Here is a 15,000-nt window from a genome sequence, read left to right as displayed (position 1 = left end):
CAGCGGGCACCGCAGGGGCGACTAAAACCTGGCGGGAGGCATCGTCTCGTGTAGCGTCGCCCCTGCCCCAACTGGAGTGGCCCAGTCTTTAGGGGACAGAGACTGCGAAGCACTTGGACCGACGGCGGACTACGACGGAACGCTTCAGCTCGGCCAACGGGGCACCCACGCTCTCGAAGGAGACATTTTCCGTTTCGCGGCAATTCTCCGCCGTGCCGTGACTCTTCTCGCTCGCAGACTGCGCTGTCGCGTCGAACCGCTTTCGGGGGCCACCCTTCTCCTCCCCGCTCCTCGCAAGAATCTGCCGATTCCCATTCCTGCGACGAAGCCCGGAAGGGCGCCCACACAACTGCGGTGACGTGAACGAGCGACCAGCTCTGGAGCTCGACGTACTTCGAAGGCAAACAGCGCAAATTGCGATCGCGCTGGCTTTGCGCACGGCGCGGGAATCGGCCGGCGTTTCATTCCCACGTTTTCCGTGCACGCAAGCGTGCGCTTCCGACTCTCTCGCAAACGTGCGCGCTACATGGCAACAGACGTTCGCGCCTCGTGCTTGGACCGCTCTTTCCCTGCAGGTATCCGACTCCATCCTGCGGCGGTCTTGCTAGAGGCGCGCACTCGTCACGCTGCAGTAGTAATGCCTCGTTTCCGTCTTTTCGAAGAATTGGCACAACGGTTTGCCACCGTCTCCCTCTCGTGAGGCCGCTGGCGCGTGGCTTTAGCGCTCAACGTACTGTCCATGATGCCGACGCGGTCAAAACGAGTCGACGGACGCACGTTCCCTGTGCGCCGAAGTCTCTCTTGATATGTGATCCGACCCTCAGACAGACGAAGCCAAGGGAAGACCCAAGGCCGCAATGTGCGTTCAAAGAATCAGTGCTCAGTGTGTCCTGCAATTCACACCAAGTCTCGCAGCTGGCTGCGTTCTTCATCGACCCGAGAACCGAGTGATCCACCGCTTAGAGTCGTGAAAAATAGTTTGTTCAATTCAGTACAGTACAACCAGGGTTTTAGGCACGTGGCGTCTCCCTGTGTGTGGTTTCGAAGAGCGCCTTTCGGCGTGCGCTCCTCCAGTCTCGCTCTTTCGGCGGCCGCGTCTCAGCAGCTGAAAGCCTAATGGCACTCCACTCCTGCTACTCGCGCGTGTGTTTTGCGCCCACGCCTTCCTCGCTTGCCCTCGAGGTAGCTTATGCCGTTTGCGCGCACTCGAAGCCGGTTTTACCTGCCATCCAACCACCGGACCCGTGTGTCTCGTGTGCACGTTCACATCGCTCCACTAAAAATTGCAAAGAGCGACAGAGCCATGATTAGGGCTAAGCCGCTGTGGAGTCTTTAACGGCTACACGGCCACGGGCAGGGCTTCACCCCCATCGACGTGCTTCGCTTCAGTCAGCAGTAGGTTCATAGAAGGGCCTCAAACACACACACACTTTCGCATCGGCAGATCGCCGCAGCATAACCGCTGTTGATCCAACAGCCTACTTGAGACGAAAGACAAGAGCCCGGCGCGCGTACTCGCGCAGCTCTCCAAAACCACTCGGCCAGTGCCAGGGACGGCTCCCTGCGCCGGCGCCACAACAAGTCTACTTGAGGCGGAAGACGAAGCCAGCAAGGGCCTGGCCGCAAGTGCGTTCGAATCCGGGACTACAGTCCCTCGTCTGTCCGTACTTCCTCTTTCGACGTGCGGCGCCTTCCCAAAGCGCACAAGTCCGCTAACCGCAGAACGCTTCCGACGTAGCAAAGCCGCGTTTCCTTCGGTACTTCGCAGCAACGCCGCCTTTCCCTCGGCGGCGGGCGAATAGCCTGCAGACGTCGTCGCATTAAACCGCGATCTCGACACCTCGCGCGTCACGAGCAGGAGCCGACCGGCAGCCTCCGGCCCTTTCGGACTCGGTGGCATTTGCCGCGGAGGACGGGAGAGCACTTTAGGCCACGGTTCCTTCCGTACTTGGCAGCCGCACCCTCATACCGACAGTTCCATGACCGACCGAGCGCCACACCGTTCCTTTAGTACTTGGGCGGCAACAAAGTCGGGTCGTTACTCCATACTCGCCGCAGGAAGCGACCGGCAGCCGCCAGACTTTTCAGACTCGGCAGCGTTTGCCGCGGAGGACGGGAGAGCGCTCGCACCACGGTTCCGTGTGTGTACTAAGCGGCAGCGGCATTAGCTCTCGACCGTCAGTTCCTTGACCGACCGCACGCTTCGCCGTTCCCCTCGTACTGGGCAAAGCAGCAGGTCGGGTCGTCTTACTCCCATTCCGCGCAAGAGCGCCAAAGCGGACAGAAAGCCCACCCAGTGTGCGTTACGCCGTTTCTACCCGCGGGCGCGGCCAAGCCAACCGTCCAAGGTTGCAGCCGGCGTCCACTGGGCGCAACAAATTTGGCACGGGGCGCCCCTCAAAATTCAGGCAGTCCCCGGCATGTTCGGGTATAGCCGTCCCCGCGTCCAAGCGGGGCCAGCGGCGGAAAGCGTCGGGCGCAGCGAGCTGCTTCACCCACACGGGGTAGAAACAATGGCGCTCGCCACCCTTCACAATCCGGTAATGATCCTTCCGCAGGTTCACCTACGGAAACCTTGTTACGACTTTTACTTCCTCTAAATGATCAAGTTTGGTCATCTTTCCAACAGACCGGCGCAACCGAAAGGCCGCGCCGGACATCGGTCCGAAGACCTCACTAAATCATTCAATCGGTAGTAGCGACGGGCGGTGTGTACAAAGGGCAGGGACGTAATCAACGCGAGCTTATGACTCGCGCTTACTGGGAATTCCTCGTTCAAGGGGAACAATTGCAAGCCCCTATCCCAATCACGAAAGAAGTTCCACGGGTTACCCAGTCTTTTCAGACAGGGATAAAGACACGCTGCTTCCTTCAGTGTAGCGCGCGTGCGGCCCCGGACATCTAAGGGCATCACAGACCTGTTATTGCTCTGTTTCGTGCGGCTAGGAGCCGCTTGTCCCTCTAAGAAGGTTGTAAGGTGCTGGGAACCCCGCACCTATTTAATAGGCTAGAGTCTCGTTCGTTATCGGAATTAACCAGACAAATCGCTCCACCAACTAAGAACGGCCATGCACCACCATCCACCGAATCAAGAAAGAGCTCTCAATCTGTCAATCCTCCCAGTGTCCGGGCCGGGTAAGTTTTCCCGTGTTGAGTCAAATTAAGCCGCAGGCTCCACTCCTGGTGGTGCCCTTCCGTCAATTCCTTTAAGTTTCAGCTTTGCAACCATACTTCCCCCGGAACCCAAACACTTTGGTTTCCCGGAAGCTGCCCGCCGAGTCATTTGAGTAACTCAGGCGGATCGCTGGTTGGCATCGTTTATGGTCAGAACTAGGGCGGTATCTGATCGCCTTCGAACCTCTGACTTTCGTTCTTGATCAAAGAAAACATTCTTGGCAAATGCTTTCGCAGTAGTTCGTCTTGCGACGGTCCAAGAATTTCACCTCTAGCGCCGCAATACGAATGCCCCCGTCTGTCCCTCTTAATCATTACCTCGTATTCCAAAAACCAACAGAACAGAAACGAGGTCTTGTTCTATTATTCCATGCAAGTTTATTCAGGCGACTCGCCTGCGTTGAGCACTCTAATTTTTTCAAAGTAAAAGCACCGGCCTTCTCGAGGCACACAATGAAGTGCACCAAGAAAGGACCGGCATGATGTTCAGTCCGAGCCGTCGCATCGGGTAGATGCACTACTCGTCTGGAACTGAGATCCAACTACGAGCTTTTTAACCGCAGCAGCTTTAGTATACGCTATTGGAGCTGGAATTACCGCGGCTGCTGGCACCAGACTTGCCCTCCAATTGATCCTCGTTAAAGGATTTAGAGTGTACTCATTTCAATTACGGGGCCTCAAAAGAGTCCCGTATTGTTATTTTTCGTCACTACCTCCCCGTGCCGGGAGTGGGTAATTTGCGCGCCTGCTGCCTTCCTTGGATGTGGTAGCCGTTTCTCAGGCTCCCTCTCCGGAATCGAACCCTGATTCTCCGTTACCCGTAACAACCATGGTAAGCAAGTAACCTACCATCGAAAGTTGATAAGGCAGACACTTGAAAGAAACGTCGCCGGCTCGTGGCCATGCGATCAGCACAAAGTTATCCAGAGTCACCACACAATACGGGCCGAAACCCGATCGATCTTGGTCTAATAAAAGCACCCGTCGCCCAAAGGGCTTCAGGCTCACTGCATGTATTAGCTCTAGAATTGCCACAGTTATCCAAGTAGGAAGAAACGATCTAAGGAACCATAACTGATTTAATGAGCCATTCGCGGTTTCGCCTTATTTCGGCATGTACTTAGACATGCATGGCTTAATCTTTGAGACAAGCATATGATTACTGGCAGGATCAACCAGGTAATCGTTCAACTGCGCGTCCAGCCTTTCAAGCAGGCCGGACGCCGTTTTTGCGATGCCGAGGCCACCTTCAGGCGCCCCAACACGCTTCGTTCTCGCAAAGGGTAGCACTTTGCACAGTCCGAGACGACGGCGTTCGAGCTCGCAACGGCGCCCTCCCCGCAGGGCCGGGTATCGCCACGCGGCAAGAAGCACGCAACATTCTCGATAGACCGGTTGTGTCGACTCGATCGCGGCTTGCGGTTTCTCTCGAGCCCGCAGCACTGGTGGACCGACCGACACTTGCAACGTAGCCGAGACGGCAAAGCCGCTAGGCGACGGGTCACGCCCGCGCCTTCGGCGCTTTCGTATTTGATTCGTCCGAGGACGATGCGGAACACACTTCGATATCGTGGAAAAAGCGTCGTCCGACAACCAGCCCCTAACGCATCAAGCGGATGAGGCTGCAGACGTCAGCTGTGGGATCCACGGGAGCGATACCGGGGACACGCTTGACGGGCACGAAGCCCGCCGCATATCAAACACCCAGGTCGCTTTGGGGGCGACTGCTCTCTGGGACCCCCATATAATAGCAGCGATAAGTACCCAGACCTCCATGGGGCCGTACTCGTGCCACTTTCGACGAGCGTTTGGCGAAAATCGTGCCGCCTCGTAACGCCGCGAGCAAGATTGAAAGCTTACGTCGGCAGCACAATGCCGAAGTCGTGAAAGCGCAGCGCGTCCACCGAATGCGCGAACGGCAATTTCTCGCCAATGGCCAGTACGGTTTCCTGCACAATTGCCTGTCTGTCGCCCTACGGGGCCCCCGGCCGATCGATTCGAGGCACGCTAGCACGGCCCCTTCGCCATTTCCGAGCACGAGTGCGAACAGTGCGGGCGGCGTGCTCGACGCCCCGGCTGACGTCGTTTCGGACTTTGTCTCTTCGCGTGCTCGCGGCAACGCCGCGGCCAACGACGACGTCTGCGCGGTTCTTTGCCGGTTCCCGGCGTGCTACAGTGCAGCCCTCTGCAGGGTGACACCGGCTCCGTCGTGGCCGTGCGGCGGCTTGTACGCAAAAGTTGCGTCAAAGGCGTCGCGCTCGCGCCGCCCCGGCACACGCGGTTTCGGACTTTGTCTCTTCCAGCGCTCGCGTAGTCGTGGGCACGATTGTCGACGTCGCAACGGTGCGCGGACACCGCCACGAGCACGCGCAAGACGAAAATCGCACTACGGTACAATGTCGGCCGGGGCCGTACGGCCCCTTACAGTAGCAGCGATAAGTGCCCAGACCTCCATGGGGCCGTACTCGTGCGACGCGGCGGCGTACTGCGCCGAGCCGAGCGCCAATATTTGGCTTTTGCAGGGCGGATTCGAGCTCTGGCGATCGCCGCGGTACCGCCGCTCACCGATTCAAGGCACGCTAGCGCGGCCCCTTCGCCATTTCCGAGCACGCGTGCGAACAGTGCGGGCGGCGTGCTCGACGCCCCGGCTGACGTCGTTTCGGACTTTGTCTCTTCGCGTGCTCGCGGCAACGCCGCGGCCAACGACGACGTCTGCGCGGTTCTTTGCCGGTTCCCGGCGTGCTACAGTGCAGCCCTCTGCAGGGTGACACCGGCTCCGTCGTGGCCGTGCGGCGGCTTGTACGCAAAAGTTGCGTCAAAGGCGTCGCGCTCGCGCCGCCCCGGCACACGCGGTTTCGGACTTTGTCTCTTCCAGCGCTCGCGTAGTCGTGGGCACGATTGTCGACGTCGCAACGGTGCGCGGACACCGCCACGAGCACGCGCAAGACGAAAATCGCACTACGGTACAATGTCGGCCGGGGCCGTACGGCCCCTTACAGTAGCAGCGATAAGTGCCCAGACCTCCATGGGGCCGTACTCGTGCGACGCGGCGGCGTACTGCGCCGAGCCGAGCGCCAATATTTGGCTTTTGCAGGGCGGATTCGAGCTCTGGCGATCGCCGCGGTACCGCCGCTCACCGATTCAAGGCACGCTAGCGCGGCCCCTTCGCCATTTCCGAGCACGCGTGCGAACAGTGCGGGCGGCGTGCTCGACGCCCCGGCTGACGTCGTTTCGGACTTTGTCTCTTCGCGTGCTCGCGGCAACGCCGCGGCCAACGACGACGTCTGCGCGGTTCTTTGCCGGTTCCCGGCGTGCTATAGTGCAGCCCTCTGCAGGGCGACACCGGCTCCGTCGTGTCCGTGCGGCGGCTTGTACGCAAAAGTTGCGTCAAAGGCGTCGCGCTCGCGCCGCCCCGGCACACGCGGTTTCGGACTTTGTCTCTTCCAGCGCTCGCAACCATGTCGGGGCCGACGCCGACGACTGCGTGGTGTTTCAACGATTGCCGGCGTGACACAATGCAGCTGCGTGCGGGATGCCAGCGATTCCGTCGTGTCCGTGCGGCGGCTTGTACGCAAAAGTTGCGTCAAAGGCGTCGCGCTCGCGCCGCCCCGGCACACGCGGTTTCGGACTTTGTCTCTTCCAGCGCTCGCGTAGTCGTGGGCACGATTGTCGACGTCGGAACGGTGCGCGGACACCGCCACGAGCACGCGCAAGACGAAAATCGCACTACGGTACAATGTCGGCCGGGGCCGTACGGCCCCTTACAGTAGCAGCGATAAGTGCCCAGACCTCCATGGGGCCGTACTCGTGCGACGCGGCGGCGTACTGCGCCGAGCCGAGCGCCAATATTTGGCTTTTGCAGGGCGGATTCGAGCTCTGGCTATCGCCGCGGTACCGCCGCTCACCGATTCAAGGCACGCTAGCGCGGCCCCTTCGCCATTTCCGAGCACGCGTGCGAACAGTGCGGGCGGCGTGCTCGACGCCCCGGCTGACGTCGTTTCGGACTTTGTCTCTTCGCGTGCTCGCGGCAACGCCGCGGCCAACGACGACGTCTGCGCGGTTCTTTGCCGGTTCCCGGCGTGCTATAGTGCAGCCCTCTGCAGGGCGACACCGGCTCCGTCGTGTCCGTGCGGCGGCTTGTACGCAAAAGTTGCGTCAAAGGCGTCGCGCTCGCGCCGCCCCGGCACACGCGGTTTCGGACTTTGTCTCTTCCAGCGCTCGCGTAGTCGTGGGCACGATTGTCGACGTCGGAACGGTGCGCGGACTACGCCACGAGCACGCGCAAGCCGAAAATCGCACTACGGTACAATGTCGGCCGGGGCCGTACGGCCCCTTACAGTAGCAGCGATAAGTGCCCAGACCTCCATGGGGCCGTACTCGTGCGACGCGGCGGCGTACTGCGCCGAGCCGAGCGCCAATATTTGGCTTTTGCAGGGCGGATTCGAGCTCTGGCGATCGCCGCGGTACCGCCGCTCACCGATTCAAGGCACGCTAGCGCGGCCCCTTCGCCATTTCCGAGCACGCGTGCGAACAGTGCGGGCGGCGTGCTCGACGCCCCGGCTGACGTCCTTTCGGACTTTGTCTCTTCGCGTGCTCGCGGCAACGCCGCGGCCAACGACGACGTCTGCGCGGTTCTTTGCCGGTTCCCGGCGTGCTATAGTGCAGCCCTCTGCAGGGTGACACCGGCTCCGTCGTGTCCGTGCGGCGGCTTGTACGCAAAAGTTGCGTCAAAGGCGTCGCGCTCGCGCCGCCCCGGCACACGCGGTTTCGGACTTTGTCTCTTCCAGCGCTCGCAACCATGTCGGGGCCGACGCCGACGACTGCGTGGTGTTTCAACGATTGCCGGCGTGACACAATGCAGCTGCGTGCGGGATGCCAGCGATTCCGTCGTGGCGGTGCGGCGGCTTGTACGCAAAAGTTGCGTCAAAGGCGTCGCGCTCGCACCGCCCCGGCACACGTGGTTTCGGACTTTGTCTCTTCGAGCGCTCGCAGCGATGTCGAGGCGATCGCTTACGTCTGCACGGTTTGCGGTGTGCTACAATGCAGCAGTCTGCCGCACTACACCTCTTGGTTGCCGAGGCCAGCACGGCAATTTACTGAAGCGAGCGCATTGCGCCCAGGCGGCAGCGGACTTTGTTGCTTCGGGAGTGCTCTTGCTGTAAAATTTGAACGGCTGCAGCTGCGCGAAGCAAGTGTACCTATTTTCACTCTCTCTCTGTCTGCCTTTGAGGCGACTGTAATTTCACTTTAAACGCAACTGGAGGCGGGAGCAACCTGATGAGAGTAGGTGGACTTCGGTACATGTAATTTAGAAATTGCTTTCAAGCTTTGAGGACATACACCTTCGCGCCATCTGCTTTCCCCGTCTCTTTGGCACTTTATAGTATGTGCTGCATGCTCTGCATTCCAAAGAAACACGCCTGTCTCTCTCCCTCTCTCACGTTCTTCTTCTTTTTGTAGCTGCTGTTGTAGAAGATGCTATGCTCTTTAATCGCTGTAACATAGAGTGCTTGCACAAGCCAACAACTTTTGCGTGTTTTTTTTTTTTTTCTCTTCCCAAGACGTTTCTGCCATTATTCACTAACTCTCGTTCTTAGTATGCAATGGAGCGTTAGCTCGCGCCATCTACCTTTCTTTCTGTATTGCAAAGTCCGCAGGTTTTCCTAGTTCCGTACACAGATGGCGCCAATGCGTTTTGGCGCCAGGTTCGAACGACCTCGCTCTACTCGTGTTTGGCATTTGAATGTTTCAAAGGGGTTTGCGACAGGGGGTGGTTCTTGTGCAAGGCTGAGCTTTCCAGCTGCGTTTAAGCTATGCTAGCATGTGTGCGTATATATATATATATATATATATATATATATATATATAAATACACAAACACACACACACACACATGCATATATACATACACACACACGGTAATGGTAAAGATGATGAGGTAGCACTTTTTTTTTTCTTTTTTTTACAATGCCTGTGTTTCAGATGGCGATCTTTCTCCCCTCTATGTTTCCGGTTGGAAGGAGTGTGCAGCGTTTTCTATATTTATTTTGTCATTCACTTCTATGTTGCTCGTCTTCGTACATGGGGCATGCTACCTAATTCTACCGGTCGATTCGACACGTTGCGATCCGTCCCGGCCTGTGCCGTATCAAAATTTTCAGTGGGCCTTGCGGTAAATAAAAAGAAATGAAGGAAATGCGCGTAGTATATTACAATTGCACACGGGCTTGAAACGAAGCCCTCAAGGAAGGTCACCTTGAGCGGTCGCATTCAGACGGAAGTAAGCATTCCCCTGGCGCGTTTTTTTTCCGCTCGCCTGTTCCGTTTTCTACGAGGTTGCCTTGGTTGGTTTCGCGTTACAAGCAAGCTTGCACTCGGGTCTCGTTTCTACGCGACAGCGTTTCGTTAACAGCGAAAGACTGAGGCGTTGCGAATTCATCCGTGAGATAGGGAGCGTTGAGTCTGTACACAGGCTGAATTTTATAATATTGCCCACGCTGTTGCTGAGGTTACCCATGTCGGCAGGGCGCCCACAAGGCAGTAGTACAATGAAGTGAAGTGAAGGACATCGCTTCTCGGCCTTTTGGCTAAGATCAAAGTGTAGATTTTTAAAGCCCATGTACGAAGATTTACGAAGCCCATCTACGAAGATTTTTAAAGCCCATGTAGGCACCTCTTAATGATCTTTTATGTTTTAGAGAAGCGTTTTGCCATGTATTTTACACCTTTACAGTTTTAGCCTTTTATCACTAACACCACTAACTAGTTTTTTTAGTCATTTGTTTGCGTTTTTAGATTATACACCTTTTATCCGTTTTTTCCTTGGTTTTGTAACATATTTTTGATGTATTTGTAACTAGCATAAATAAAAAACTCTGTTCTTATCAGCTTAATATCTGATACGGGTTCTATATGGACCCACGATATTAAACCTATTTTTGGAAGTTGGCGGAGTGCTTGAAGCCTGCTTCACCTCCGCCGCAGGTCGGCCCGGTATTGCACTACCTCCGGGATCGGCCCCGCTCACTTAGGTGAGACTTCATTCAATCAAAATGAAGAGCACAAGCTCAACGCGAGCACTGACTTGACACGCACCATTCCTATACTACACGCAACGATGCCGGTTCGCGGACCACGAGAGTAATTAAACTGCCACTCCATCTGTGTGTAGCGTCGCACTTGTTGCGTCGCAAATGGGACAGCCGCTCCAGCAAATTTCTAGTTATGGGCTTCGAGAAAAATTAATGAAAGCAAAAGAAAGAACCAGAATTCCTATTTGTCCGATGTCTCTGAATGATTGTCTCCTGTAAAGAGCCACTTGGGGGGATGGGGGGTAGGATTAGCCGTGGGGTTCGCAATCAATATGAATCCCACTCAAAGCCAACACTGGATTTTGGAGTTCACTATCGCTTGGATCCGTAAACCACCGCGCCCACGCAAGCTCGCCCTGCCGCCGAAATCCGCTGCCCAAGTGGAAGAAAGATTCCCTATGAAAGAAAAATAGAGTGCCCGATTTCTGGCAACTACTGTGCAGCCTTTGTGTACACATTTTCGCAGCAGTGGGACCGAGCGCCTCGAAAACAAACTTGTCGTATGCCCGAATGTGGCGAAATATATTCAAGGGTTAAAAGGTGCCTCATCTTTCTAACCTGTATGTTACGAAGACCTGTTGCTACCTTTTCATCATGAACATCATCATCATCATCATCCTGGCTACGCCCACTGCAGGGCAAAGGCATCTCCCATGATCCTCCAAGTACCCCGGTCAGGTGCCGATTGTCGCCATGTAGTCCCTAATCTAATCTGCCCTCCTACCTTTCTGCCACCCCCTGCTACGCTTCCCTCCTCTCGGAATTCAGTCTGTAACCCTTAATGGCCACCGGTTATCTTCCCCCCAGATTGCATGCCCTGCGCATGCCCATTTGTTTTTCCTGGTTTAAACTTTGGTGTCATTAACGAGCGTTTGTTCTCGCACACCCCAATCTGCTCTATTCCGATCCCCCCGTGACGCCACACCCATCATCCTTCTTTCCAGAGCCCGTTGCGTCGCCCTCAGTTACCCTTCGGTAATCCTCAAAGCTTTTTGTTGGGACACTCGTGGCATCTTTCTCGTTTAATGAAGTCAAATTTTTTTCAGTTTTGGGGGAAAACTCAATGAGCTAGGCGCGATTGTGTCCCTGGCGCCGCTCTCAACAAGATGGCGGCGCCCATGCTTTTTGCCTGCAGGTTCGGCCCTACGCAGAACACGCCTGCCGGGCAGTGTAGCCACGTTGAAGGGGCAAAGCGTAGTGCAGTGAAGCGCTTGCTCGGGCGAAAAACGCAAATATGAGCCAAACAGGAATTTCCATTATTGGAAATTCCAGTTCAGTTTGCGCATTGCGTTCGCCTAAGGTAAAGAACACAAATGCGAGTGCCACAGCAGTCAAGTCAAAGCTTAGGATTGCGTACCATTTTTTTTTTTTTTTTCGTGCCTTTTACTCCTGGCCTGCGTGGCCCTAGCGCGCATGCACACGAAAGTAATGAAATGGTGAAAACACGAAATAATGCGGTGCGGCTGTATCATATCTATTTTGTGCGCTTTGTTCTTTGTGGACTACAGCGGTGTGCGTCATGAGAAAGTTTCGGTGCCCTTCTTGGGTGACCAGTGAAGCTATATTTAAAACCACATTGATTTGTACGGTTATTGCTACAAACTGCGTGTGGGTGTTTTTCTTTTTCGCTGCCAACGATGGGTTATCGCAACCGCGATCGGTTCTGCTGCTACGCTAGACGCGTGCTTGCCAACGGTTGGCTCTATACGCGACCCGCGACGCGTGGTCGGCACATTCAAGCAGTCAATTGCAAACCGTTCCAAGAAAAAGGATGTACTCCACTTGCCACCTAGTTCGACGATTGTACTTTCTGACCCTCGAGGAAGCGCCGCCATCCCACGTTTTCTATAATACGATAAGATTCAGAGCGACCGCGACCACTTGTCTTTGTCAATATCTCGGAAACGCTTTCTTTTTCTTTTTTTTTTTAAATCCAGATACTCAGACGCGCCCGTGTTCACGCGCACTTGCTCTCTCCGATAAGCAGGGAAGCTCGGTTGGGGTGGTGTCGGGCCTTGCGCATGCGCTGCTGAGCTCGTCGCTTCGCCGGCCGGTCGATGCTGGCGCGGTACTGGTAATGAACTTCGACGTGCATGGTGAAACGTCACTTTGTATTGCCACTGTAGACTAGCAATGCAATGTGTTTGCGAGCGATTGGATAAATGAGAAAGCGTGCACTGTCTACAGTTTATGCCCCTCTAGAGTAGTGGAAATGTTGCTCCAAGTGTTAGGTTTGTAATTTGCGCCTACGAACATGAACTAAACAAAGAAAATGGTCTGCAGCCGCCTTCGCTTCATAAAATTCCCGTACGAAGAAATTTCCGTGCGCGAATGAGAGAGCAAAAGAGAGAAACCATGCTAAGAAGAATGGCTGCCTTTTACGTGATCTCGCGCATGAAACCAGACGATGGATTAATTTTAGCCGTTCATTTTGATTTGCCGAATGTAAACCGGAACACTTTCTCCACGCGGTCTTCAGATTTGAATGGCAATCAATCACATCCTTTCTTTTTTTTTTTTTTTCTGTTTCTTTCTATCTGGAACCGAAAGAATTCAGAACGCCATTTCAATCTTAGATTCGATTAGATATCGTGACTGGTATGCTGAAATATCACGCCTTATCTGGTGTTAACCTTCTTGATCACGGCAATAAAAAATCGCCAGTTCCCGAACTTTAATCGCGCCGAAGATGAACCGATATGCTGGATTCTTATTGTCATGATTTTATAGAAAGCGCTGGTTCTATGGCTAGCTTTGAGGAAAAGAAAAACATCGTTCAGGAATGTATAACTCTAAACAACTAAAAAAAAAATCTGCCGGCAATTGGTACTACAACGAGAGTACTGAGAATACTGGAAAAGATGAAATCCAATCATGCTGAACTGAACTGAAATTATTTCATCAAGACATGCCCCGAAAAACGTGGCCACTTTCAATGATAATTTCAAATGTGATTTCTTTCTTTTTTTTTTTCTTTTTTACGACGGATAATAATTATCTTTCCAATGGCGGATGTGAAAATTTCAGAGCACGGCATTTTCGAAATCCCAAGGCCCCGGACGCATTCTCTCTTCTTTAAGTATTTTGGTGGTGCACACGGAGGAAAATTTCGCGCACGTAATTTATAAACTAGTAGTTGATTTTCTAGAAGAACACAAAGTGCTGACAAACGGCCAACCAGGACACAATTAAATTGGTATTACGCACGGTTTCGAAGCCGCGGTAACAAAAGGGTAACAAAGGGACGTTCATTTCGTGGTGTGGATTTCACGTCTCTCACAATAAAAAAAAAATAATAATAAAAACTACTGCATAAAATAGGTTTTCCCAAACTGGATGGTTTCGATCAGCTTTTGAACAGCCCTTCCTTAAATTGAGTTGGCGTTGATTGAGCAGGTGCGGGCCTCTGCTGTTTTGGATTTTTGTAAATGGCATCAGTACTGGACAGTCCGTTCACTTGAGGATCAAAGGAGAAACCCCCCAAAAAAATATCATATCGTGGTGAGAGACGTGGCAGATGAGTACAATTATCGGCAGAAAAAAAAAAAAAGGAAAACCGCCTCGTACTCAGAAGCCGCTCCTCTCACGTGTGAAGCTTCAAACAAATTGTTTTTCTTGAGACGCTCTATAAAGTTATACACAGCTCCTTAAATGCAGCACCCGCACACAAAGCCAAACGTTCCAAGCTGGAAAGAAAGCATGAAATTCGCGGTGCCCGTTTCCTGTGAAACAACGGGCAACATTACGCCAAGTCCGCTACCACGTCAGCCGGGGCGGCCACACCCCGCCCGCGCTTAAGCCACATATGGCGACTGAAAATGCTCACCGCTCAAGCTGCGCGCGGCAAAGTCCGCAACCACGTCAGCCGGGGCGGCCACGGAGAGCGCCGAACGCCCGCGCTTAAGCCTGAAAATGCTCGGCGCTTACGCCAGGTAGCGAGAAAAAATGCTCGGCGCTTAAGCCACGCGGGGACTAAAACTGAAGCCACGGGATTGTTGCTGAAATTGTATGCATTCCGGTGGAAGTCTGTCGGCGCCGGCGCGCGGCAAAGTCCGCAACCACGTCAGCCGGGGCGGCCACGGAGAGCGCCGAACGCCCGCGCTTAAGGCTGAAAATGCTCGGCGCTTAAGCCAGGTAGCGCGATAAAAATGCTCGGCGCTTAAGCCAGGTAGCGAGTAAAAATGCTCGGCGCTTAAGCCACGCGGGGACTGCAACTGAACCCACGGGATTGTTGTTGCTGAAATTGTATGCAGTCCGGTAGAAGTCTGTCGCGCGCCTGCGCGCGGCAAAGTCCGCAACCACGTCAGCCGGGGCGGCGAAAAAAAAAAAAAAAAAAAAAAAAGCAGCCCCCCCTGTACCAGTGTGCGCGAGGCGGCAGTCAATACCGGCCTCGCTGTTACAGCCCCAGGAGGAACACACAAGGTCCTCTCTGGAGTCTGTCTGTCGTTCGATCACACGCCACACGACTGAAACAGGAGATGGCGTGCATTTGCCACTCGGGTTGCGAGGCCCTCGTGTGTTGCGCGTCGCGCCAACACACACACATCGCCCCGAAAATCGGCCGGTTCGCGTTCGAGACGCAACCGCACCATTTCAGCTGTCGGGAGCGCGGCTTTCGTCGATGCCGAAAGCCGCCTTTTTATGCGCGTCACTAATAAGATGACGAGGCAACTTTGTTGACCAGAAGAAACGCGCGCGACACAGCGCACGCAGCGCAGCTTCCCGCGGGCTGCTT

At 54.7% G+C, this 15,000-nt stretch overlaps 3 non-coding genes across 3 annotated transcripts; 1 reads left to right on the top strand and 2 right to left on the bottom strand.

Annotated features, from left to right (window-relative positions):
- Nucleotides 1–814: 814 nt before the first annotated feature.
- Nucleotides 815–967, bottom strand: LOC126546691 (5.8S ribosomal RNA). The gene has a single exon (XR_007602620.1). It is a non-coding gene; the product is annotated as a 5.8S ribosomal RNA (ribosomal RNA).
- Nucleotides 968–2,541: 1,574 nt separating this feature from the next.
- On the bottom strand, nt 2,542–4,356 carry LOC126546254 (small subunit ribosomal RNA). Its single transcript, XR_007602551.1, has one exon. It is a non-coding gene; the product is annotated as a small subunit ribosomal RNA (ribosomal RNA).
- A 5,653-nt stretch (nt 4,357–10,009) lies between these two features.
- LOC140214793 (U2 spliceosomal RNA) lies at nt 10,010–10,201 on the top strand. The gene has a single exon (XR_011891723.1). It is a non-coding gene; the product is annotated as a U2 spliceosomal RNA (small nuclear RNA).
- Nucleotides 10,202–15,000: the final 4,799 nt, after the last annotated feature.

Source organism: Dermacentor andersoni, unplaced genomic scaffold (assembly GCF_023375885.2).
Source record: "Dermacentor andersoni unplaced genomic scaffold, qqDerAnde1_hic_scaffold ctg00000644.1, whole genome shotgun sequence".
NCBI classification, from domain to species: Eukaryota; Metazoa; Arthropoda; class Arachnida; order Ixodida; family Ixodidae; genus Dermacentor; species Dermacentor andersoni.
The sequence above is the reverse complement of the archived record's forward strand: the minus strand, read 5'-3'. Positions and strand labels throughout refer to the sequence as shown.